The sequence below is a fragment of the Pan paniscus genome, chromosome 2 (assembly GCF_029289425.2).
Source record: "Pan paniscus chromosome 2, NHGRI_mPanPan1-v2.0_pri, whole genome shotgun sequence".
Taxonomy (NCBI): Eukaryota; Metazoa; Chordata; class Mammalia; order Primates; family Hominidae; genus Pan; species Pan paniscus.
The window spans coordinates 183,563,865-183,591,678 of record NC_085926.1 but is presented as its reverse complement, the minus strand read 5'-3'; the positions used below and the strand labels follow the sequence as shown (position 1 = coordinate 183,591,678).

The 27,814-nt window shown below is 43.3% G+C and overlaps 1 protein-coding gene across 8 annotated transcripts in view; it reads left to right on the top strand.

Annotated features, from left to right (window-relative positions):
- The window catches only part of IGF2BP2 (insulin like growth factor 2 mRNA binding protein 2), a 181,033-nt gene that overhangs the window by 97,659 nt on the left and 55,560 nt on the right, over positions 1-27,814 (top strand). The window lies entirely within an intron of this gene.

Genomic DNA, 27,814 nt, shown 5'->3' with positions numbered 1-27,814 from the left:
GCCTCCCAAAGTGCTGGGATTACAGGCATGAGCCACTGTGCTCGGCCTCCTGTAATTTCTTCTGTTGTTTCCAGAATCTGGCTGGCTGCACCTTTTTTTCCCACAACCCCCTTGGTAAGTTTCAGAGAACCTTGTGGTCATTAATGTATCTATTTTCACAGCCTCCCCAGAAACAAGCCTCTTCTGTATTACAGATCAAAGAACCTGTTACTGACACAAAAGGAATCTAGCCAACTGGACTTCCCCACACAGAAGGCAGGCCCTGTTCTAATCTTGCCTTGGCTTTTGACTTGCTGTGTGGCCTTTGTTTCCTCATCCAACGATAATATCTACCTCCCAGGAATGCTGGAGAGTTCAGCAAATGTTAAGAACTGTTCCCTGAAGGCTGAAAGATAGGTATTGGGTCTATTACAATGGCAGAGAACTCAAAGCACTTTATAGGAATCTAATTTGTGCTTTATCTTTGTGAGGTAGGTAAGTGGCAGGTGTTCCTGTGCCCACTTTATACCTTTAGGAATGTGCATTTCACCATCTCATTTTAGCAGTTCCTACTGCTTCCCGCTTCCAGACCCACAGGAAATTTCCATCTGAATGGAGACTGAAAACATTCTGATGTGTACCCAGCAGGGTTTGTAATTTCATTCATTCTCCAGTTTGTGTGTCTTGTTTCATTTTTGGTCAGGGATGGAGAGGCCCTCCTCTGACCATGGGTCCATTCCTCCTCTGACCCTGGGTCCATTCCTTATTACCTGTTGGGTTCCAGTCCCTTTTCTCAATCTTTCTTCTCTTTCACCTCTCTCTAGCATTTGGCACTAATGATGATCGCACCTTTCCAAAACTTGTTCATGAAATTATACTCTCAGAATTCTGCGTCTGTGACTGGCTAACCCTGGTCCCGCTCACCTGTTCTCCTAAATACAGGCATGATCTGAGAGGTGATCTCATCCATTTTCAAGGTTTTAACCAACACCAGTGTTCAGCTTCTAGTCCTGGATTAAGTAATTAATTTATTAATTTATTTTTTGACAGTTTCACCCTGATGTGCAGGCTGTAGTGCAGTGGCATGTTCATGGCTTACTGTAGCTTCAACCTCCTGGGCTCAGGTGATCCTCAGCCTCCCAAGTAACTGGGACTACAGGCACACATGCCTGACTAATTTTTTTAAAAAATTTTTATAGAGATTGGGGTCTCAATATGTTGCCAAGGCTGGTCTAGAACTCCTGGCCTCAAGCAGTCCTCCTGCTTTGGCCTCCCAAAGTGTTGGGATTACAGATGTGAGTCACCACAGCCAGCCTAGTCCTGAATTTGTAACTTCTCATTTGATACTTCTTAGATTATACTGACATCATGCAAATTCCATGTATTTAGAATGGAATTTACCTCCTCTCCTCTACCCCAACTATCCACCAGAAAAAAACAATATTAGTCCCTTCTGGATGAACCTAATTATGTCAAGTTCCGCTAGTAGTTCAAACCTTGGTGTCATTTGAAGTTCTTTCTTTTTGTCAACCCCCCACATCTAATTTGTGACCTTTAACACCCTCCACCTGCCCTAATATTCAGGTTTGCATCACATAGTATCAGTGCTCTCCTACTGAGTCCCCTGCCGACAACCTCAGCCCACTGCAGTCAGGTTAGTCTTCTGGAAGCGTACATCTTGCTTTTTCACCACTTTCAAACCTTTCCATGGCCATCTGTTGCCTTAAAACAATTATATTGATTATCTGTTGCTATGTAACAAACCCAAACAAAGTGGCATAAAATAACCACCATATTATCAGACTCACAGATTCTGTGGGTCAGGAATTTGGAAAGGGTACAGTGGGATGGTTTGTCTTGGCCCTGTTATGTCTGAGGCCTCTGCTGGGAATATTCAAAAGCTGGGGTGAATTGACATCTAAAGGCTTACTTGTTCACATCCTTGGCGATTTGATGCGGCCTGTCAGCTGGGACCTCAGCTGGGGCTGTTGGCTGGAACAGTGGCCTCTCCATGTGTTGCTTGCTCTTCCTCACAGCATGGTGGCTGGCTTCCAAGAGCAAGCATTCCTAAGAAAGGCATGCTATGATCTGGTTTCAGCAGTCACAAACTATCACTGTCACCATGTTCAGAAGCATGACTATCAAGGGGGAGGAAATACAGAATTCCATCTCTCAATGGGAGGAGTGTCAAAGTCACACCATAAGGAAAGCATATAGGCAAGATTCTGATGCATTCCTTTTTGGGAAATACAATGCACCAAACAAAGTCCAGACTGTGATATGGGGATTCCTTTAAAATCTGGCCTACTTTGCCTTTTAATTAGAACACTAGAACACTATCACTCACAGAACCCTTCCTAGTGCCAGGTGCCATGTTGAAAGCAACTTCTGCATTCTTATCTGATCTAACAATTCTGAGAGTTTAGATGAAGGAGCTGAATCGGGAAAGTTAAAGCAACTTCGCTAAGGGTCATTCAGTTAATAAGTAGCTGGGTGGGCTTTGAACTCGGAACCTTTGACTCCAGTCTGAACTTCTGGGCTATATTGTCTCCACCTCTACCAGGGCAAAAACCTAGGTTCAGGGAGAGAGGGAAAAAAGGGATAGCAGTTATAAAACCTATTAGGAATTAGTTGTAATTTAGACTCTGACCTCCCCACTTGTCTAGTTGCAGTCCTAGAAAGCTTACAACTCAACAGAAACAAGACTGTTGTTGGCTGATTGATAGATCAAGCTACCTTAGTCTTCAGACCACATGTTGCCCCAGTGGACAAGAAGAGCCCAGGGAATGATCTCAGTGACTGTGTCTGCCTCTTCAGACCTTAGCCGGGCAATTTTGCTCACGTGCTGTCTGGAAGGCTCTCTTCTTCTGGTTCTCTCCTTATCTGTTCATTCCTGCCTGGGTCCTGGTGCCACTTAGGACTTTTTGGCCCAAGCATGTGTTTGCTGTGACCGCATGCTCATTGCAGCCCCACGTAGAGTTACCGAAATTTGTCTCTGCATAGTCTGGCGCTGGATTTGTCTCCTTCGGCTTCCCTGGGATTGCCCAGACCGAACCTGCTTACCCCCTTCGGTTGCCTCCCAACTTTGCTCGATGGTATTTCCTCTGCAGGATCACTGTCTTTTGTCCTCTTCTTTACTTGGATGATGCCTACTTTTCCTTCTGGTTCCTACACCCTCCCTCAAGGCTAGGTATAGCCTTTCCTCTGAGCTCCCATCGTATGCTGTCTGTTCTTCTGGAATGATTTCACCCCATTCCATACTCACCTGTTGTTTAGTTCCATGGGACCCTCACTAGCCTGGGAGCTCCAGTAAGGAAGAAACTGTATGTCATACACAAGTTTGGAGCCCTCAGCGCCTGTTCAGAGCTAGACATCAAAAACACTCGGTCCTCCTGAGGGGCTTGGCCCACTGCTGGAACACCTGTGCTAGTTCCTGTCTGTTAATGGATTGACTGGGGTGGATGCCACCAACAGAGACACTGGGGTGGGAAGAAGGTTCAGGGATCTGGAGACTCAGAAGATGTGGCTTCTCATCCTAAATACTGTTGTTTGCCTTTGAACAAATCACTTCTCTGGGATGCAGCATCCTTGTTTATGAAGTGAAGGGATTGGCCTAACCACCTTCCCAGCCCTAATACCCTGTGAAAATGACTTTATCTGATAAGCTTTTGACTGTAGGCTGCTGTGGACAAGCAGTGGGTTCTAAGTATTGGAAATATGATCATTTCCAAGGGATAGAAATCAATATCATGATTTCCAAGGGATAGAAACTTAGCTGTTTGCGTAATTTTGATTGTGCCCCTAATGTGGAGCTGTGGCTGACTGGATTTGATGGAATCATAAACATGTTCACAAACCTTTCCCACTTCCCACATAAACCTCAGCAGATCTCAATTCTGAAGACGTAAAAGTCTCTGTTGATTTGTATTGGTTCTCTCCAGCTTAGCCAACGAGAAACGTTTCAACAGTTTTCAACTCTTATTTAGCAAAGGCAGAACAAAATGACATACCCCTTTGGGAACAAAACAAAGCATGTTTTTATGGCCAAGAGTTTTCTCTTTATTAAAATGAAGACTGATTTTGAAAACACTCTATCATAGTGGGTTCTTGTAACTCAATTATAATTACATAATTATGTATCATTTGTGCATATATATGTTTATAGCACATATATATGTGTACTGTGTATATGTATATGTGTATTTGTGTATTTGTTTATATAATTATAAAATTATATAAAAACACAGCATCAGGCCAGAGTTCTCTACCCGCCAGCCCTGACGTAGAAAGGGCTGTTCCTACAGTTTTCCAGTGAGCTGTGAGCAGCTGAGGTGTCATTTCCCAGAGTCTCTGTGTAACCTCCACCAGATTGATTTTTCTTAGTTTGATTATCCCAGGTCTGGATCCTACAAGCCTCTCATTTTACCTTCCCTGTTTCCACCTTCCCACCTTCCCACCATATCACTTACTTCCAAGCTCACTGTACCGCCTCCAGAAAGCACAAAATGACATAAAATTGAAAACTTAAATCCATCAATACTGCTCCTCATAAAAGTTCATCTCCCAGTTGGCTGGTGGAGGAAGTAGAAGGCAATGCTGTAGTAAAGCGTGATTCAGTTCTTGTTGCAGTTTCTTCCTTACTTTTTGAAAATAACCCATGAAGCTGAATTACTCTCATCTTATATCTCTCTGCAGTGGCATATCCTGATGGTGATTTCCTCTTTTTGTGCCTCAGTTTCACCCCCTGTGAAATGGGGATAAACACTTGCGGCTGGGCGTGGTGGCATGTGCCTGTAGTCCCAGCACTTTGGGAGGCTGAAGTGGGAAGATTGCTTGAGGCCAGGAATTTGAGACCAGCCTGGGCAACATAGTGAGACACTCTCTCTACCAAAAAATAAAAATAAAAATCAGATGTGGTTGGTGCATGCTACTTAGGCGACTAAGGCAGGAAGATCCCGTGATCTTATATCAATAAAATTAAAAAAAAAAAAAAAGTATTTGCCACCTGAAAGTTTCTAAGAACTGCTAAGGATGCTGGTTAGTGATAAGTGAATGGTTGGTAAATAGAAGACATATCTGCCACCCAGAAGAAAAGCACCTCATAAACAGAAAACACTGCCCTGACTTGCTAAAAGAGCCTTCTTTTCAAGCAGAAAAAGCCAGGAAGAAAGCCAACATTGCTGAAGTTTACCCAGGCCCTGTTAGCCCTGATGTCAAAGGAACTCACTAGGTGGGCTGGTTCATGACTTTTCAGATGAGAGTGAGGGAGGTGGTAGACAGAGAAGAGGAAGACAGGTACATGAGAGACCTACTTGAGGCTTAGACTGATAAACAGTGTTTTATTAGTCTGGAGGAAACCAGCATGAAAGTACAGTTTTTAGACAAAGACTTGATTTCCAATTAAATACATAATTCACTTGCTGAGATGAGGAGGTAGCAAAATTAAAAGTTTTAACCATTAAAAAGAGAAAAGAAAAAAAACTGCTTGAAAGAAGAGTGGGCATGGTGCAGTGGCTCATGCCTGTAATCCCAGCACTTTGGGAGGCCGAGGCGGGCGGATCACTTGAGGTCAGGAGTTCGAGAGCAGCCTGGCCAACATGGTAAAACCCCGTCTCTACTAGAAATACAAAAATTAGCTGGGCATTGTGGTGGGTACCTGTAATCTCAGCTACTCGGGAGGCTGAGGCACGAGAATTGTTTGAGGCAGAGGTTGCAGTGAGCTGAGATTGCACCACTGCACTCCAGCCTGGGTGACAGATCGAGATACCATCTCACAAAAGACAAATAATAATAATAATAAACAAAAACAAAAAAAGAAGAAGAAGAGTATGAGCCTCTCCTTCATGTGTGTCATTCATTAATTGGTTAAAATCCACACACTAATTTTTTGTTCCTTTAATTAAGACGCCTGGGGCTTCTTACTCTATTGACAGTACACAGGAGGTGGCATTTATGAGTGCTTCCTGACATCTGCCCACTCACATGTGTGCAAGCGTGTGCACACACAACTTGTAGGCATCCAGATGTCTTTTCTGTCTTTCCTTTGACCACATTACCCTTGAAGGACGTTTCCCTGTGTCTGCTGCACTGTAATGGAGTTGACTGTTTTCGACTACCTTCTCACACAGCAGTTACTGTCTGGTTTCAGAATTTCTTACTGATTATGTAAAGCATAATGACACCAGCCCTCACATGCAGCTCAAGGAGAACAGCTCTGGACCTCAGTTTCCTAATCTGCAAAATGAGTTTCTTCCAAAGCCTGAAGCTGAGGTTCTTCTTTGAAGAATGTCAGCTGTAAGATCTGCCTCTGAATAACTGGGTGAGTGGAGTGGGTTCAGCAGCATGCCTTCGTAGTGGCCTGTCAGTGTCCTTAGATATCACAACAGACCAACATCCAGTTAAGAGCTGCTACGAGCAACAAGCTTCATTTCCAGTGCTGTGCTAGAGGGCTCCCCTGGCTCACCAGAGCCAATTGTGTGCATCCTTTCCAATTTCCGTTTTGGTGATATCATGTTAGTAGCTTTAAATAGGCTTTGGGGGCCGGGCGCGGTGGCTCCCAAAGGGGCCGGGCGAGGTTGTGGTGAGTCGAGATCGCACCATTACACTCCAGCCTGGGCAGCAAGAGCAACACTCCATCTAAAAAATAAATTAATTAATTAATTAAATAAAATAAATAGGCTTTGGTGAGAGTATTTACACCACAGAAATTGGCAAAAACTACAGATTGCTTTATCTCCCCCTGCAAGAGCCGTTTTTTAAATATTTACCAGCATAGCACTGGATATATCTGTTATTCTAGTGCTCTCACTTAGCTGGTAGCCCTTTCTTATAGACCATGGCCAGAGACTGAAGACTCCTGGAAGGCAGGGCACAGGTTCAATGCCCTGCTTTACGCTCAGTGCCCACAAGCTCCTTGTTGATGGAAGGTTGCCTGGGGGAGAATATTTTCCCACTTTCCGGGGGATTTCACTTTAGAAGGGACAGTCACAATTGTACATCTGCAGCTGTTTCCACACCAGAGTTTGAGTTTGTATTTATTCATGGCCCTTGGATTCAGTGTGGCTTGCTTTTCTCATTTGAGTTTGTTTCTATCAAGGCTCACTTCTTTATACTCCAACTTTTCTTCCTTCCTTCCTTCCTTCCTTCCTTCCTTCCTTCCTTCCTTCCTTTCCTTCCTTTCCTTCCTTTCCTTCCTTTCCTTCCTTCCTTTCTTTTTTGAGACAGAGTCTCGCTCTGTCACCCAGGCTGGAGTGCAGTGGCGTGATCTCGGCTCACTGCAACCTCCACCTCCCAGGTTCAAGTGATTCTCTTGCCTCAGCCTTCCAAGAAGCTGAGATTACAGGTGCGCACCACCACGTCCAGCTAATTTTTGTACTTTTAGTAGAGACAGGGTTTCGCCACGTTGGCCAGGCTGGTCTGGAACTCCTGACCTCAGGTGATCCACCTGCCTCGGCCTCCCAAAGTGCTGGGATTACGGGCGTGAGCCACCACACCCAGCCTGTACTCCAATATTCACTCCCCAGTCAACACTCCTGGTCATTTTCCAAGCTCATCCCTGCCTTTTTTCTGCTTAACTCCTAGGAATGTTCATGCAAATAAGATGAAGCACATGAAGGAAGAGCTCTGCGTAGGGGTGTTTGAGCCTGTTGCTGCAGCAGATTGCTAGTGACAGCCATCTTGTTAGCACCTTTATTCTAGCAAACCCAATCTGTTTTGTCTTTCATACTACTGTTCATCAAAGATATGCAGTATCTTACAGTTTTGTAGAGCTTTGTCATGCCCCACTATCCTTATCTCACAAATAACTGGAATCACAAATGATTGCCCTGTGCAAATCCCTGCAGTGATCTCCCATAGCCTACTGTATCAGTGCAAACTCTTCACCTTATTAAATAAGGCCTCTGCAGTTGTCCCCACTTAGTATTCATCTGTCTCTCCATTAGATGTACCCTATTTTCTCTTGTCCAAACACAGTCTGTTTCTTCCTCTGTCTGCTTCCTCTCCCCACCCAAGGTCATCTCTGACCATCATAGTCCTACCGCGGTCCACACTGAATACCACCTGGCAAGGCATGATTTGGGTCTGTGGCTTCCCAAGAATGTGGTCCTGTAAGCTGTAAGGAGCAGCTTCTTGGGAAGGTCTGGGAAGCCCAGAATAGCCCATCAAAATGGTGGTTCTTGACTCCAAAAGATACAGGATCTTACCTTGGTGTCACTTCTGCGCCGTGTTCATCCTCTCAGTTTCTCAGGTTTTGATCGTGGCTTTGCTCTTCCCTGCTTCCATTTTCCACTCAGATTTAACCCTACCCATCTGCCAGTTCCAGGAGGGAGTTTCTGACTTTCTTTTTTTTTTTTTTTTTGAGACAGAGTCTCGCTCTGTTGTCCAGGCTGGAGTGCGGTGGTGTGATCTCAGCTCACCACAACCTCCACCTCCTGGCTTCAAGCGATTCTCCTGCCTCAGCCTCCTGAGTAGCTGAGACTATAGGCACGTGCCACCACACCTGGCTAATTTTTTGTATTTTTAGTAGAGAGGATTTCACTGTGTTAGCCACGATGGTCTCAATCTCCTGACCTCGTGATCTGCCCGCCTCGGCCTCCCAAAGTGCTGGAATTACAGGCGCGAGCCACCGCCCCCGACCCTGACTTGCTTTCTGATAGAGTTACTGCTTTAGCCCTGGAACCACATCCCACTACTCCCTTGGTCTTAATCTTCTCAGCTTCACTAGCTGCCCCACTAGTCCAAGGTTCAGCACATTTTTTTCTGTACAGGGCCAGATTGCAGATATATTAGGCCCTGTGGCCCATATGGTTTGTGTCACAACTACCCAGCGCTGCCAATGCAGCATGAAAAAAGCTGTGTACAATAGGGAAACAAATTGGGTGTTTTGATAAAACTTTATTTACAGAAACAGGCTTTAGGCTGGATGTAGCGCAGGGGCCGTAGTTTGCCCAGCCCTGCCCTAGTCAGATGCCTATTAATGTGCACTCCTGACACCGGTTCATGTAACTGGTTGCCAGCCTGAATATTTGATGTTCGTTAGTACAGCCCATGCAGGAGATCATGTCTGGGACATGCCCAGCTGGGAATGCACAGTGCAAAGCTGTCAGTGAAGTGAACAGAAAATGCCATTCCTGTTCATTCTCACTTCCTTCCCTCCTTCTCCGCATCCCAAGACTGGGGTTTTTAGCCTTATAAACTCTCAGTGGTCCCTACTTCCCACCTGGTGGACTTTCCTCATTAGTGCAGCCTGGGACATAGATGTGTCTACTTGTCCTCTGTTGAATCCAGGTGCGTTTGTGTCACCTCCTGCATTTGTGTACTGCACCATTTATTTGCCCCTTAGACAATTAATTTTGTATCGTTTCAAAGCTCGCTCTCCAGCTCCTGTGGGCCTGCTGTTTCACAGTCTTTCTCTTGGAACTCTTGTTTGCTGTAGATGTTTTTACAAGTTCTTAGCCATGGGCTTCTTTTCTTCTAGCCTTTACAAACCTTTTTTCTTGGCTCACAGATTACAGTCGCTCTATCTCTGACATTGAACAAAGATTTCTAAAACTTGAGTCCTATTCTCAGAGTAAACCACTCACAGCACAGAAATTCTTCCTTCAAAGGTTTTTTTTTGCTTGGACAGCTCAGTTCTTGCATCATATCTATGGGAGGAAGAGGCATCTGTTCTGTCCTGGAGGGAAGTCAGCAGGCAGGACTGAAGAACTCTCAGCACTGAGGAGAATCTTAGGAAGAGGCCATCTGGCCCCAGAGAAGTGAAATACATGCCAGAGTCACGTATCTGGGTGGTGGCCATGTGCCCGTTGGTCCTGATGCCCACTCTCTCTGTTTGTGGCCTCCCAATAAATAGACCGGGGTGCCCAGCCCTCAGGAAACCAGTCTCTCTCAGAGCTCCACGGCTGCCAAAGGCCTGCAAGAAGCCTGGTCAGAGACAGAGAGGACCCTTTACATTCAGATGATCTGAAATGACCAACATGAGCTGAATTGAGAGGCCCAGTTCCATGGGCATAAGGGCAGCCACTCCTGCTATCTGTTCACTTGTTTATAGTCATCCATTGAGCATGTACAGTACTGGGTGGTGGGATGAGAAAATCACAGGAGGCGGAGTCTGGCTGGGCAGCAGAGATGTAAACAGAGCGTTACAACAGGATGTGATAAATTCCACGAACAAGCCACCAGGTAAGGGCTGTCGGAGCTCTGATCCAGGCTGCGTAGCCTCTCTTTGGCCCCTCAGTTAAGGTGAAATGTTAACCAGGCATGACCTGGAAATGAAGGATGTCCTCCCACTTCCATTCTGATGACCAGCCAGCGCTGACAGGGTTGGCTTCCTCCATGCACCACCATGGCCCTGAGTAAATACACTCTCCTTAACCAGATCAGGGAGCCCAAGACAGCTGAGGGCTGGTGCTGTGCTTCCCTGCCTACCCCCGAAGAAAAGTAGGAGGTAAATTCCTTACTGAGGACGTGAGTCTGGTGGCCAGCCCAGCAGTCTTGGCGTCTGAGGAGGGCTACAGGATAAAGCAGCCCACTTCCCCAAAAGCTGTTCTTTTTATTGTTAGCAGAGACATAAGAAGAGACCTCTGAGATTTTCTTTGTTTCTGCTGAATATGGAAAGAGGGAGGGGAAAGAAAAGAGGGATATTCTGTTTTAACACAGAGCATATTTATAAGATTGTATTGTAGACCAAAAGGCAAATCAGTTACATCAGTGTTTATTGGATAAATGCTGCAGAAAATATCATTAAAAGAATTCCAAAAATATGCTGGGCAGAGGAATCATTGTCGGAATAAGTAAATACTTTTCTAAGAGCATTACTTTGATGGAGGCCTTATTCGTGTGTACTAAAAAAATAAAAGTTCTGGTGTTTTTTTTTTAAATCATGTTATTCAATTATACCCTCTACTAACCTAAAACATTCCTAATATATTTAATGGATCTATTTGTTATGCTTTCAAGAAGTGTGCTAAATACCTGTTAAAAACAGAAGAGTATTAGAATAGTAATTGTGGAGATGCTTTTATTTTGAGATAAAGAGGCATTTAATTTGTTGGTTAAGTGGACCTGGCAGCCACATGTCAAAAAGAAGTGAGGAATCAGGCTGGGCGTGGTGGCTCACAGCTATAATCCCAGCACTTTGGGAGGCTGAGGCAGGTGGATCACCTGAGGTCAGGAGTTCAAGACCAGCCTGGCCAACATGGCAAAACCCCGTCTCTACTAAAAATACAAAAAAATTAGCTGGGCGTGGTGACGGGTGCTGGTAATCCCAGCTACTTGGGAGGTTAAGGCAGGGGAATCTCTTGAACCTGGAAGGTGGAGGTTGCAGTGAGCCGAGACCATGCCATTGCACTCCAGCCTGGGCAACAAGAATGAAACTCCATCTCAAAAAAAAAAAAGAAAGAAAAAAAGAAATGACGAATCATCAGAAGACTGTCCTGATGGTGGGATATAGACAGCCACAGAACAGGGTCGAATTACACTTGCACCGCACATTTCAGAGCTGTAGAGTTCTCTTTTCTGAGGATGAAAAGTCAATAAGAAGAAAATATCTTCTGAGAAGAAAGTTAGTGCTGCTGGCTGTGCTTACCTGCCTCCCGGTGTTTACCTGGCGTGTACTGACTCTGTGTGGGGCGTGATGATTCGTGTCTGAGTCTTGGTGAAAGGTTTATCACCCTCGTGGTTTAACTCAGGAAATAGGAAGTCTTTGCCATGGGTTCTTGCCAGCCTGTCCAGCCTGCTCTCTTGCCTTTCCTTGGAAGCATTCTCTGCTCCTCTCAGATCAGAGGACTTGAGATTCCTCAAATTCCTGTTCTGGCTGCCATGCCTTTGTGTGCCTCATTCCCTTAGAATATCTTTCCTAACCCCTCTATGCTCTCACTTTTCCCATTGGCGTATTCTGCCTTCCATTCCTCAGAGCGTTGCTAAGGTGTTGCCTCCCCCTGGTTCCTTGCCAGGTTTCCCCTCCTGTCTGTCTTGCCCCTCAGGCACCCTCCATCATGGTGCAGGCTTGTCCCTTGGCAGTGCGGCATGTGAGGTGCACTCCCTGCCCACTAGCCTCCTGGTTGGGAGCAGGTGGTTCATGCTGTCTTTCTGGTATCTAACATAGTAAATGCTTGGTAAGGGTCTGTGGAATAAGTGAAATGAAATTAAGAAAGCCAATAGTCACCTGCCTGAATACTGAGAAAAAGCAAGGAAGAATTCTGTGAAGTTTCCCAGAGTGAATGGGATGGGATAGGTTGGTTGCTTTGCTTTTTGGTAGGGATGGAGTCTTGCTACGTTGCCTAGGCTGGGCTCAAACTTCTGGGCTCAAGCAATCCTCTCGACTTGGCCTCCCAAAGTGCTGGGATTAGAGGTGTGAGCCACTGCACCTAACCATAGGTTCTTTAATATATGAAAAATGATCACCCTCATTTGTAATTAAAATGCAAACAAGATAGTATTTTTCACCTATGGATGGGCAGAAATCAAAAAGTTTGATAGCTCCATGTTTTCAGCTCCCATGTTTCAGATACATGGGGAAATCAGCATTGCACTGTGTGTTGATGTTACAAATGCACAGCCCAATAACTGTTCCACTTTTAGGATTTCACTTCTAGGAGTTTATCTTCCAAGATATGCTCACACGTGCAAAGTGAGATGGATGGATGGATGGATAGCTAGATGATAGATGAATAGATATTCATTGCAGCATTTACTTACTTTTTGGAAACAGCAAAAGATTAGAAACATCTTGTGTCCATCACTAGAAGACCAGTTTAATTATGGTACATTCATAAAACTGAATATTATACAGCTGTCAAAAAGAATAATACTACCCTATACTAAGTGAAAAAATGCGTATACAGAGCATTAATGTTTGTGTTTGGGTAAAAAAAAAAAAAGGAATGTATTCATATATGCTTATGTATAGACTACACGGGAAGGATTTTTAAAAAATGAGTAATGGGACCTGGAGGACTGAAGTATAATGTAGAAGAGAGAATTTTTCTATTCTATTCTTTGGTACATTTTGAATTTTGTGCAAAGAATATACAGTACTTGGGCTAGGCATGGTGGCTCACGCCTTTAATCCCAGCACTTTGGGAGGTCAAGATGGGCGGATCACCTGAGGTCAGGAGTTCAAGACCAGCCTGGCCAACATGGTGAAACCCCATCTCTACTAAAAACACAAAAATTAGCCGGGTGTGGTGGTGGGTGCCTGTAATCCCAGCTACTCAGGAGGCTGAGGCAGGAGAATCACTTGAACCCAGGAGGTGGAGGTTTCAGTGAGCTGAGATTGCGCCACTGCACTCCGGCCTGGGCAACAGAACAAGACTCCATCTCAAAAGAAAATGAAAAAGAGTATGTAGCACTTACTTCTAAAATATAAATTTATTTCAAATATACCAGTTGAGTGGTAGATATAGCTGTTCAGATTTGCTGAGATCCACAGAATCGCAATGTTAAAAATAACGAGAAAGAGCTCCATGTGAAATAAACACTTTTTATTCTGATGTCTCACCAGCACTCCCCACTCCCCTCAAACCCCTGCCTTTGGAGTCTATCTTACTTACCTGTTACCTTGACCACTGGATCTGGAAAGGGCCTTAGACAGTTATCTAGTGGTGTTGCCCTTAAACCAAGCCGCCCACTGCTGCTTTTCCAATAAATGTGCCATGCCTTAAGTTTTCCTCACCTGCTGCTAAAGCATATTATTTTAAAAATGTGAAAATGGGCTTTACAGAGCTGTTTAGATCAAAGTCGCAATAACAAGTGGAGTATCACTATATTACTAATTAACCAACATCTGAGTTATGGGCCAGAGTTCTGTTTCTATGCAGTGGAAATGTGAACTTTGACCTGGTGGTTTATGACAGTGGTACAGTTCCTTGGGTGCAGTTCTGGTCTTCTCATTCACAGTATTACACCAAGACACACACACACACATACATGTCTCTTGCGCGCGCACACACACACACACACACACACACATCTGTAGGGCAGGCTATGCAACACCCTCTATTCTGTTCATAGTAAATTTCATGAAATAACCTTATACTTTCAAAATCTGGACACCAGATATTGTACAAGAGTATCCTGGCAGTAATGAAAGTGTAAGCGTAAAGCTTCCTGTTTTAGGAGAGGGAAGAAATGGGTAAATGGAGGCTGTAGGGTCATGACACAAGTAGAGTCACAAACCCATTGTTTTTTGATTTGTAAGCCATCCAATTATAAAATACAGTGGAGTTTGTCACCTAACTTATTTATTGGGATGTTAAAAATTGTGACCCAAACAAAATTCAAGATTTGTTGAGATTATTATTTTTTTTTTCCAAAATTCAGCATCTATTTGTAGCCTAAGGTCCATGTGGGATACCTCTTCTTTCTGCTCCGTACCTTCTCCTTGCAACAGTTCTGTTTTGCTGTCAAAATGAGGTAAATCATAGATTTAGAAAGAATCTTCTCTATCTCATGGCTGAGGCATTAGAGAGGTTGAATGACTGACTCAGCATCTGTCTGACAACTTGTCTGTGGTAAAGCTGGGATTCAAATTCGTATCTCCAGTTCCCACTTGGCATATCTCTCACTCTGCTTCTCTGTTGTGTTGGAATAATGGCAGCCTTTGGTAACAATAAAATGTTTTATTAGGAGTGGGGAGAATTATGGTGTTAGAAAATCTAGGGAATATATTTAAAATTTGTATTTTTTCTTACATCATTGTTCCCTAGGAAATCAAGGCTTTTTCTTTGCTTATAGACACTAGTAAATAAAAATGTTTGCATTTTCATAAGTATTTATGATTAATTATTGCAAATTTTACATTTCACACCAAGGAAAAAAGGTATTCTTAGTAAGTATGGTAATCAGGGTGCTATTAAATAAAAAATAAGCATAATCTGTTGGTTTGACAGTTGCACTTCTCAGCTTCTGAAACCATCCTGAACTAGGTCTTTAGCTGAATCTACAGGTGACTGTGTATAACTTTAATAGTTTCTCTCCTGATTCAGTACTGGCTCCAGGTCATGCCTTCTAATTAGTTGCCAGATTCATTCACATTTCATGGGAAAACCAGGCACCAACTCTCCTGAGCACATCAGGACCAAAGCTGGGAAAGGGGGGGAGTTTGGTGTTTGTAGAGTTTGCAGTTTGTGGAGTACTTTCTCATAATCCTGGGGCTTGATGAAAGCCAAGTGAGAGGAGAGGGCAGGAGCTTATCTACCATGGTGACTGGGACCCTGTGAACAGCAAAGGAGAGGGCACCTACTCAGCTCTCTTCCTTCTCTCAATCATGCCGCTAAGGACAAGGCTTTAGGCAAGGAAAGGTCCTGAAAGTAGGAGGCACTCCTGGGCTGCGTCCAGGGAAGGAAAAAGAGGTAGGAAAAGGAATTTGAAGCTGTGGTAGCGGGGACTGCCTGTGGCCACCTGCTGAGCCAGGTAGGTCGTTCACCGTTATTCACTTCAGGTATTGACTTCCATGTGCACCTCTCTGCTGGTGGGTCCTGCTGGAGCCTGCTCAGCTAATGGTGCTGTCTTGAGAGGAAGCGATGAAAACTCAGGAAGCGATGAAAACTCAGGAACCGAGACAGATGCTGTTCATTGTCTTTGTAGGACACAGAACTCAGAAGATAGTGTGAATCAGCCGCTGGAAGGAATTCTGTGTTTAAGCACCAGAGATGTTAACCCTGTCATGTTCATTCATTCATCAGGTTCACTGAGAGACTGCGGTGCACATGTCACTAGCCTAGAAGCTGTGGGTGTGCAGGGATAGGAATAGGATTTGCATAGTTCAGGAAAGATACAGGTCAGAAATCTTGGATTTCTATCAGCACCATTGGAAAAATTATTTGTGCAAAAGTCTAGTCTCCCAAAATTGGTTATAAATCAAATTTGCATATTTAAAGTTATCTCTGCCCTAATTTTCCCCCTTTACAGAACTGATTCAAAGGGATCCTCAGATGAATCCTTGATAAGATGATAAGTTCTTTTAATAATAAGAATAATTTATATGCTCCTTTTCCCTAGTTTGTTCATCTGTTTTTAAAGTTGGCTATTCAAGGTTTTAAAAAGTAGTTTTTATTGTATTTAAATCATGTGACATTAGGTTTGAGAGCTAATGATATTCTTCAGCATTTTATGATGATGTTCACTGATTTGTTTTTCATTGTATCCTACGAAGTGGTTTTATTTTTTTTATTGGTATTATGTAAGAAGCTATTTTTCTGGCTACCCTCACCTTGTTGATAAATAACTTTTCCTATAGCGTAAAAAATTTCCTTTTCCTCCTCCCCTCTGGAGCAAGTAACCAGAATCACTCGAGGTTTTTTGTTTTGTTCTTTTTTTTTTTATTTTGAGACTGAGTCTCGCTCTATTGCCCAGGCTTGAGTGGAGTGGCGCGATCTTGGCTCACTGCAACCTCTGCCTCCTGGGTTCAAGGGATTCTTGTTCCTCAGCCTCCCAAGTAGCTGGGACTACAGGCGCCCTCCACCACGCCCAGCTAATTTTTGTATTTTTAGTAGAGACGGGGTTTCATGTTGGCCAGGCTGGTCTTGAATTCCTGATCTCAAGTGATCCGCCCGCCTCGGCCTCCCAAAGTGCTGGGAATACAGGCGTGAGCCATCGCTCCTGGCCAGTCTTTTTTTACTTTCTCTAGCATATCCCTTCCTGTAACAGAGGAAACTTCAGGGGCCAAGGGGCAGACTCTGCGTGTTGGGAAAAGCTGTTCTGACACCCTTCTGGGGCAATGGAGGTGTCCCATGCTGTTATGCACACAATACCTACCCCATCTTTAACTTTCCCACAGTCTGTGGAAACAGTGACTCTATGATACCATTTCCTAGCTGCTATTACATTATAAAGGTACTGTGCAGAAATAGGCATTTAAAGATATTAGGTTCACTTTTAGCAAAAAAAAAAAAATCTAAAACTACGAGCTAGGAAAAGGCAAGGAGTTGGATTGAGTAACCAACTCTAATTTTATTGTTTTATTGAAATTAAGTTCTCAGAATTGCTGAGATCAATATTGTCCTATTTTTGTTCTGTTCACTACTGTACCCCAACACCTAACATAAGTGCTTAGCCTATAATGGGTCCTTAGTAAACATTTATTGAATGAATTTGGAAAAGCTTTTAGTTTAATCTTAGAGATCATCCCATTCTCCAGAATCCAGGTGAAATGTCTATTAACCTCCAGTCGAAAAATTTGGGTAGAGGGGGTTTGGATTGTTCATCCCACCTGACCCTCAGTTAGGTGAGATGGTGCTCTCTTGTGTGAAATGGGAGATACTGTTTGATTTACATGGAAAGAGGGAGGAGTTCCTCTTTGAGGGAGGAGCAAGTGATTTGGCCAACCCTCTCCTGTGTTTCCTGCTCTCTTGGTAGATGTAGGGCTATATTATAGATGAATTTAATTTTCCTTCATCACCATAACGATAATGAATAAGATCAACATCTGTTATAACTGGTGGGAATAGTTTCTTCTTTTCAGAAGTAAACTGCTGTCACTTTAACACTCATAAACTGGAAATGAAAGAAATTGGCTTGTTTGAAGACCAGTGTCTTTAGTAAGCACGTGTTCCTCTTACAGTCGAAAGACAGAATGTGGGATGGAGTGGGCCAGGAAAAAGAAGCCAGCGCCCAGCAGCAAATGCCCCTGGGGAGCTTGCTGATTGCTGCGCACATGCTGTGCTCCAGACACTGCTTGGGCTGAAGAGGAAGGAAAAAACAGACACAGGTAGTAGGGGAGGAAGGAAAGGGACAGATTCAAGTGCTGTTTGGAGAACCAAAGAGAATAATTTTTTGGAAACTAATTGACAAGATGCTGAAAGGATGGCACAGTTGGTGTTTGGGCATGTGACCCTCTTGGCCTTTACAAAGATGGTTTTGTATTTACCATGTGCCACACAAAGCAAACATTTATATACTTGGATTATAACTTGTGTTGTATCATGTTTGTACAAGTTATTTATCTGAGCTCAAATGATGATGTGTAAATATTTGTTTTTACCCTCGTTAGTCTTAATTACAGATAATGAGTTGAGGACCATGTAAGGGTGACTAATCACTTCTCTAAAAACACAATTTGGTTTCGTTAACTGGAATCTTCACAGCAGAATTAAAACATTAAGGAAAATGCTTTTGGTTTTTACTCTGTTTAGACCTTGAAAAACTGAAAGCAGGCATGCAGATGTTTGGCTCATAAAAACTCAGCCTTACATCTCAAAGTCTCACCTTCCTGAATCCAAATGCATGTTTGTACTCAAGCACACGTGAATGTTCTTGCTCTTCTGAGGACTTTGTCTAGCTGTCTGGGATTCACTCTGCCCTTCCCTGTAGAGCAATCCATGCTTTGAGGAAGGTTCTCAAACTTGATCTGGTCCCATGAGGCTGGGCACTGCCCTGACTGGAGCCAGGGATAAGCAGATATTTCTTGTGTCACCATTCCACCCTCAGGCCCTTCCATGTATGTGCTGCACCCCGCCGTGCGCCAGGGGAGCCTGACCATCAACCAGAAGTCGGCTAATCCATGAAGGAGTTTACAGTTAATACCTTTATCACCCCTCTAAAGGGCATTTATATTTAAGTAAATCCTTTTGAGGAGCAAAGAGTGAGCTATCACAGTGAAGTTTCCAAAATAACCCTTCCTGGAGATGTTTTTGGTCAGTGATTCTACGTTGCGGTTGATGCTGAGAAGGAAAAGCTGGACATCCTTCCGAAGGCACGTTTTCTTAAGGTTTGCCAGTGGAGGGGGACATCTTGACCAAAATTCATTGAACTAAAATACATGCCTGAAATGTAAATTTTGTTTTTGGTGAATTAATAATTCCAGTGACATTTGAAGAGCAAAACTTTAAATATATAGAGACCACAAGTCAAAAATATCACTCCCTAACCATGATCCCTAACTGTGAGACTCAGACAAGGGACTCATCAGCTCCTCAGTGTATTTCTCTGAAAAATGGGAATAACAACACCTAGTTCAAAAGGGTAAGGCTTAAATGAGATACTTAGCATCCATGAATGTCAGTAGTAATGGTGATTTGGGAAAACCTTCATGCCAAACACACTGTGAAGAATGTTTTGGGTTTACCTCAGAAACATTAGACTTCATCAAATAAAATAAATTGAGAAACGGGGAAAAGATAGTGTTCAGCGAAGCCCTTGGAGAAGTTCTAGTAAAACTTGAGCTAAAACTACGTTTCTTTCTCTACATTGCACAGAATGAGTTGAGGAGAGGGATAGTGGAAGGGAGAGATGGTATTATCATAGGGAATTGTACACAAACCTTGATAAGGATAATCACCATTTTTTTGTGTTAGGGTTTTTGTTTTTGTTTGATTTCCGAAAGAGGTCCTTGACCCCCTCCTCCCAAAAAATTATCATGTTTCTTGGAATAATTATATAGATTTTTAGTCTTCCTTCAGTTCACATAGTTGAGCTATTCACCACTATTCCAGTAAAAGTAGGCTCTTCGGTGGCTCACGCCTGTAATCCCAGCACTTTGGGAGGCCAAGGAGGGTGGATCACAAAGTCAGGAGTTCGAGAACATCCTGGCCAACATGGTGAAACCCCGTCTCTACTAAATATACAAAAATTAGCCGGGCATGGTAGTGGGCGCCTGTAGTCCCAGCTACTCAAGAGGCTGAGGCAGGAAAATAGCTTGAACCTGGGAGGCAGGAAGTTGTGATTAGCCAAGATTGCGCCAGTGCCCTCTAGCCTGGGTGACAGAGTGAGACTCCATCTCAAAAAAAAAAAAAAGCCCCTTCGTTACACACTGAATATAAATTTAAAAAAGCAGAATTTTAGATAGTGATGTCTTTTTTTTTTTTTTTCTTTTTTTTTTTGAGACGGAGTTTCACTCTTGTTGCCCAGGCTGGAGTGCAGTGATGCGATCTTGGCTCACTGCAGCCTCCACCTCCTGGGTTCAAGCAATTCTTCTGCCTCAGCCTCTCGAGTAACTGGGATTACAGGCGTGTGCCACCACATCTGACTAAGTGATGTCCTTTTTAAAGAACTAAAATACTGAATCTCTGGGCACAGTGGCTTATGCCTGTAATCCCAGCACCTTGGGAGACTGAGGCAGGTGGATCTCTTGAGCCCAAGAGTTTGAGACCAGCCTAGGCAACATGGAGAAACCCTGTCTCTAATAAAAATATAAAAATATAGCCAGGCGTGGTGGTGCGCTCCTGTCATCCCAGCTACTCGGGAGGCTGAGGTGGAAGAATCACCAGAGCCCAGGACACCAAGGCTGCAGTAAGCCAAGATCACACCATTGCACTCCAGCCTGGGTGACTGGAGTGAGACCTTGTCTCAAAAAAAAAAAAAAAAAAAAGGAATCTCTGAGAAATCTGATAATCTATTTCACTAGAACAGTGCGTGATGGTTTCAATCTGTAAACAAGCATGCTAATTTCTTTTTAATGGGAAATGGTTTTAACCTTCCTGTTACAATTCTGTCCAAAAGATTTATAGAATCCTGAAGGTGGAATGAAACATAATGGTCATTTCATGCAAGTTCTACTCTAACCCAATAGAGGAATTCCTTCACCATCTTGTCCAAGAGTAACCATCAAACCAGTCTTCTCACAGACATCTAAACATCATCTAATGATCCATTGACTCACTGACTTTTCTCCTTCCACTTCTTTTTTATTTTTGCTAGAGAGAGAGGGTCTCACTCGGTACTCGGTTGCCCAGGCTTGAGTGCAGTGGCACAGTCACAGCTTTCAGCAGCCTTGACCTCCCAGGCTCAAGTGATCCTCACACCTCAGCCTCCCAAGTAGCTAGGACTACAGGCATGTGCTACCACACCTGGCTAATAATTAAAAAATGAATAGTATTATGGAATTATCCACCGTCTCTTTTTGTAGAGATGAGGTCTTGCCATGTTGCCCAGGATGGTGCCAAACTCCTGAACTCAAGCCATCCTCCCACCTTGGCCTCCCCAAATGCTGGGATTACAAGTGTGAGCCACGACGTCCGGCTCCACTCCTTTCAACAGGAAACAATTAAGAATCTTTGATGGCTTCCTCAAAAGAGAAATCTAGAATTGTGTTAGGTCTTTTTGTGAGCTAGTAGGCTCTGAGAGGGCTGTGGGGAGATAAATGAATTAATCTCAGACTATTGCTTTTTGCTGTGGTCTAAAAGTTTGTGTCTCCCCCAAATTCTTATGTTGAAATCCTTACCCCCAAGGTGGTGGTATTTAGGGGCCTTGGAGAGTTGATTAGATCATAAGGTGGAACCCTCATGAAGGGGATTAGTACCTCTATAAAATAGACCCCAGAGAGATATCTAGTCCTTCCTCCATCCAGAGACACAGCTAGACAGTGCCTTCTATGAGGAACAGACCCTCAGCAGACAGCGAATCTGCTGGTGCCTTGATCTTGGACTTCCCAGCCTCCAGAACTGTGAGAAATAAATTTCTGTTTATAACCTCAGTCTATGGAGTTTTGTTATAGTAGTCCAAACGGACCAAGATACATCATATTAAGTGATTTTTTTTTTTCCTGTTTCATTCAAGCAGTGAACTTCCATGAGTTTCTGTCTCTGAATTGCCCAGGAAGCATGAGTTATGAGGGCTGTTCTGGGGCTTATGGTTTTGTGAACATGAGTTTATAGAGCCAGGGAAGTTACTGGGTTCATAACTGCAGTTCTCCTGGCTCAAAACCCTTTGCAGGGCTGGGCACGGTGGCTCATGCCTGTAATCCCAGCACTTTGGGAGGCTGAGGCAGGCGGATCACGAGGTCAGGAGATCGAGACCACCCTGGCCAACATGGTGAAACCCCGTCTCTACTAAAAATACAAAAATTAGCCAGGTGTGGTGGTACGCACCTGTAGTCCTAGCTACTCAGGAGGCTGAGGCAGGAAAATCACTTGAACCTGGGAGGCGGAGGTTGCAGTGAGCCAAGATCGCACCACTGCACTCTAGCCTGGGCAACAGAGCAAGACTGCGTCTTGGGGGGGAGCCCTTTGCAGCAGGTCACCACAGTATTTAATTTAATCCTCTTATGATTTGGCTCATAACACTACCAATATTCATAGGGATTTGTGCTTATCATTTGTTTTTTCTCTTAAAAAATACCCCAGACTGCTTTTTGTTCATTTTGTTCATTTTCAACAGTTTATTTATGTTGAGCACATTTCGTTTCCTAATGCATTTATTTTATTTTGGATTCCATAGAGGCGGAGGCAATTGTTCTTAGTCATTTTGCAACAAAGAAAGTGACTAAACAATTTTTTTTCATTGACTCTTAATCAGTCTCTGTGATCCTCCCGTGTGGTGTCTGGGTTTGAGAGAAAGAGAGAACTTTAAGAGACAGTTGGGCTGGGCGTGGTGGCTCATGCCTGTAATCCCAGCACTTTGGGAGGACAAGGTGGGCTGATTGCTTGAGCCCAGGAATTCAAAACCAGCCTAGGCAATATGGCAAAACCCCATCTCTACAAAAACTACAAAAAATAGCTGGGCATGGTGGCTTGGGCCTGTAGCCCCAGCTGCTCAGGAAGCTGAGGTGGGAGGGTCACTTGGGCCGGGGAGGTCAAGGCTGCAGTGAGCTGAGATCACGCCACTGCACTGCAGCATGGGTGACAGAGCAAGACCGTGTCTCAAAAAAAAGAGACAGTTGGGTAGAGGATTGGACTTGGCTATCACTGGTGATTTATTTGCTTCCTTGAGCCGCCCTAGGTCCTAGTTCAGTTTAGCACAGGATGTCCCTTGTACAGAATGACCAGAAGTTTTTAGGGGAACTTTCAAACTAATGAGGAATAGGAAACACACACTAATGAGCGCGTGCAATAGACTGGAATCTGACTGCAGCGCTAAAGGGGAGGAGGGCTGGGAGCGCTGGTGGTTTCTGTCCCAGCTCGGGGTTGGTTAGCATACCTGCCTCTCTTTACAGGTAATGCACATGAGGAAATCCCTTTTATCATCTGATGGAGCTCAGAAATGTTGTGGAAACAGATGGGACCTATTTGGGTAGAATCCCGCATGGAGCCCCAAAGGACGCTCTCACAAGGCCCTCTATGTTGCCTCTCTTGCCCAAAAGTTACCTGGGAATCCTCCAGTTCCTAGTTGGCCTAATTCTCCAATGGAAGCTGGAATCCTACAAGCTGGGTTCTCACAATTCATGTTAATTTGTTCTCTAGTCAGACCCACAGCATAGCCAAGGCTTGGTTTAGAGTTCTCAAGGTAGCTGATAGACTTGTGGCTAATTGACCATATGCCTGAAAACCATGGCATTATCCTCCTCACACCAAAGCAGGTGTTTTGCTTTCTTCCTTTCTTTCTTTCTTTCTTTCTTTCTTTCTTTCTTTCTTTTGAGACAGTTTCTCTCTTGTGCCCCAGGCTGGAGTGCAGTGGCTCAGTCTCGGCTCACTGCAGCCTCCGCCTCCCATGTTCAAGTGATTCTCCTGCTTCAGCCTCCTGAGTAACTGGGACAATAGGTGCGCACCATCCACCATGCCCGGCTAATTTTTATGTTTTTGATAGAGATAGGGTTTCACCATGTTGGCCAGGCTGGTCTCGAACTCCTGACCTCAAGTGATCCATCTGCCTCAGCCTCCCAACTTTTTTTTTTAATAATACAGATGAAATGGTTCTTCAGTTTCACGAGGTTCCTCAATAGTTAAATATGATTTTATTTCCCCAGCTGATTGCCTCCTTACTTTAAGCAACAAATTCTACCGTAACTAAATAATTTCTGCCAGGCCCTTGAAATTCATAACAATGGACATCTAGCTTATCTGAAATTCACTCAGTTGGAACCTTCTGTTACCTCTGGGTATCTGCAGCCAAAGATAACGTATTATAAATATAACAGATTATAAAATGTATGCTGAGGCATTTATATGTTCAAAGTCCTTGGAACCCCTCAACTATAAATTAGTTAGATGAGCTGGGATTACATATATTTTATTCTGTAGTTCTTTACAGTTTGATAGTCCACACATGTGTGCAATAATCAATTGACCAGAGTCCAGAATCGGTGAAGGTAGCCAGTTCCCTAGCAAAGCAGGGTGGCTCCAGGGCTGCATTACTCGTTTCCTGGTAGGTGGCCCTTTCCCACACACTTAGTTTACTTGAATTTGAGAGTGGGAAGTTCTAACTTCCTGAATCCGAAAGCCACAGGGAAAGAGCCTATATATTTGTATTAAAGAGCACCCTTTGCTTGACTTCAGGTCTTACTCTGCTTCCAGTTAAAATGAAGGTGAAATAAAGACATGTTCCTGCTGCTCTTTTTACTTCTGTTTGAGGGTGAGCCGAGGGAGTTGAAGGCTCATTCTGGCACACTTGTGAACTGCAGGTGGAAGGGCTTGGTGTGAAGGAGTGTTTAAAGATAGAGATGGGGAGGAGGCAGCAGCAGGGAGTCAAGGAAGGCAGGAGTAGCCCTCTCCGTGTGTGGAAAAAGTGACTGGCAGCCAGGTGAGGAGTGGATGGGAGAGGGGGAGGTGCAGGCCAAAGATGGAGGGACCAGCTGGGAGACGGCTGTAATAGTTCTGTGGCTCTGTGAGTGAGGATGAAAAATGCCTTTTACCTGTAATTAGAGAAGCTTGGTTTCATCTTTAACATATTGGAACTGCGAAATTATTATTTTAAAGGACAAAGAATTATTTTCCTATTACCAGTCACTTTCCTAAGTTACTGTGTGTTTGGTTTTTTTAAAGCAGGGCACAGTTTCAGGGAGAAAGAGCCATACTCTCATTTGAGACTGAGCCAGATACTTTCCTTTCTTGTCTAAAGGAAGGAGGGAAACGAACACCTCCTTCCCTCTCCTGTTGACTACCTGGCAAAGAAAAAATAGACAATTCGTTTTCCTGGGTGGGGTCAGGAGGGTCTTCATCATGAACAGACTGCAGCCAGCAGCAGGAGTGCTCTTCTCAGCCCCTGTGTATGAGACCCCGTGCTAGACGGTGGAATAGTAAACAAGGAACCTGTCCTTGACGAAATCACCGCGGGGGTTGAGGGGACACAGCACTAGCAGATAAGTAATTATGGCGAAGAGTGAGCTACCAGAACAACCGAAAAGTGCAGAGGAAACAGTTCTTTCTGGAGACATTCTGGAAAGCTCAGCAGGGATTATGTGTGAGCTGCGTTTTGAAGGACATGCCAAAGTCCCTCCCGGGGAAGGAGGGGACAGGCCTCCTGGGTACCCTGATGAGAAGGCATGCTGTCCAGATGATGCCACAGGAGTCAGCAGATCTCAGAGATCCTAACTGCTCATGACCCCAAAAGATAATCCCTCAGGATAGTCTCCCAAATGACCGGCTGAACTCCAGGTTAGTTGGTTCTACCGTAGTGATCTCCATTTCTCTTTTTAGCTCTCAGTTCCTTCCTTTCCATCCTGATCTGAGATCAGAGGTGTGACAGTCCAGCTTTTAAGAGATTATTCCTCCAAGTGTCTGGCTTAACAAAGCAGGACATTCCCAGTTACTGAACTTATGTGTAGTCTTTACTTGAACTATTACAGGGAAATGCCATTGTTTTAGATGCATTCAGTTAGTATTTGGGGTAATCAGCATTGGGCAGAGTTTTCCTACTTTTGCACCTTGAAGTGTTTGCCACATACATTAATAGTTCTGTGGCAGTGAGGATGAGAAACGACTTTTACTTGTATTAGATTTCAAGAGTAAGAAATAAGATTTCAAGAATACCTAGTGTAATTATGGAGAAAATGAGGCTTGGTTTTTTCTTCTTTCTTTCTTTCTTTCTTTCTTTCTTTTTTTTTTTTTTACTTAGCAGGTTCCAGTATACTTTAAAAAAAATAAGTCTTGTATATTAAGGCAACCCTAATAGAAGTTTTCATTGTTCGTTTTTTAAAGCCTGTAGGATAAGACATGAATATATTCTCAATTTAAAAAAGTAAACAAGGGGTAGGCATGGTGGCTCATGCCTTTAATCTTAGCACTTTGGGAGGCCAAGGTGGGAGGATCACTAGAGCCCAGGAGTTCAAGACCAGCAGGCAACATATCAAGACCCCATCTCTATTAAAAATTTAATAATTTAAAAAAATATTTAAAAAGTTAGTAGCTAAAAGTATTCTTTTACCAACTAAATCTGCTTGGTGCAGCCTTTTTCTGTTCATTTACACACATACACATTGAATAACAGGTAGTTTGGTTTTGTGCTTTTTAAAAGCAGGATCAATTTAATCTGTAATTACCTCTTTTCTTGTAACAGCATACCTTGGAGAGTTTTCTATGACAGTGCATGCTTGTCAACTTCATTAAGAGCTGTATAATATTCTATATTCAGCTGTATTATGATATATGTATTCATCTCTCGTTGGTAAATATTTAGATTGTATGCACTCTGTTACAAATAATGTTACAGTTGCTGTCTTTGTTCACATCTCTCTGTGCTCATTCGTGAGTTTCTTCCAATAGAATATCTACCAGTAAATTGTTGGTTAGCAGTTGGAGTCAATGTTTGTATTTGGAAATAACAAAAATATTTTTCTTTAGAAATATTTTATTTTCTTGAAAATTCGGATGCCTTTTCTACAGACTGTTAGGCTTGGTGACATCTTCCATAGAGAATTTCCATGTAGCCACTGTATGGGATGGTGCTGGCAGTTTTATTCTGAACTATTGCCAAAGGCCATGTCGGGAATTAGCCTTCACAGCATAGAGGTAGAAATTAGTTCTTGATTCTTTTTCCATCCTGATACACAATTAGTGATTCTGTATAGTCATTAAAGCAGCCCTAGTAAAGCACGAATACATTAATATTTTAAAAAAATAGACAAGACTGAAGTAGTATATGGGAGCTAGAATGGTGGGGTTGCCCCTGTGACATTTCATAAAAAGGAGCTGAGAAAACTAGAGCCCCTCATTTAATTCATTATTTCCCCATTTGTTTCCATCTCTGTACCTCTGTGTGTGTGTCTCTCCTTTTCTCTTTCTGCTTGAATTGTAACATTTCTCTCTGGGGCTGTTGCCCGGATTAAAGCCCTGGAGAAACATGTGACTGTGTATAGCCACTGTTTAGTACCTCTGACCCCGCAAGGTGGTACACCACATCTCTTTTCTGGCAACCCCCCAAAATGAGTATTTATAGGATTTCAGTGTCAAGCTCTTCTATTAAAACAACGTCTCTAACATTTAAATGCTTTATTTCCAGGATCCAACATGTTCTCAAAGATTAAAAAAAAAATTACATAACTTATACTGTTCTTTTTTCTAATTTTAATGCTTAAGTAAAAACAAGAAACAATCTAAGTCATTCAAAGCTTTCAGACCAGCAGGATGTCTTGGGGAAAGCCTCTGAATGAAAAGGCCCAAATGTCCATTAGTAGGGGATGGATTAAATATACTTCAGGATACCTATGTAGTTATGAAATAGAGTGAGGAAGCTCTCTAACTCTACCTTGAGGAAGATCTCAAGAATATGACTGTCAGGTGAAAAAAGCAAGATGCAGAGAATGTGTAGAATATGCAGATATTTCTCTAAGAAAAGGGTGAAAATATGAATATATATTCACATTTGCTATTATTTGCATAAAGAATCTGAAGGATACGCAAATAACATGTAGAAAGTATTTCTGGTGAAAGAGGGGGTGGTGAGACTTTTCACAGTATAACTTTTTATAGTGTTTTAACTTTTGAATTAGGACTGTAGTACCTATTCAGAAATAAAAATATTTTTAAATGGCATTTTGCCTTGTTAGGTAAGGGGGCGACTAAATCTGATCTTGTTGAAGCCCACTATATGACCTCACCTGTCCTGTTTGAGCCTAGGTACACTTTGGGGTCGGGTCAGTTGCAGGCCAATATATTTTGAGGAAGAAGGGGATAATTCTATAAATAGATTCTGTATGATGACTTAAATTCTAACTACTTTGGTAGGAAATTGAAAAGATGAGTCT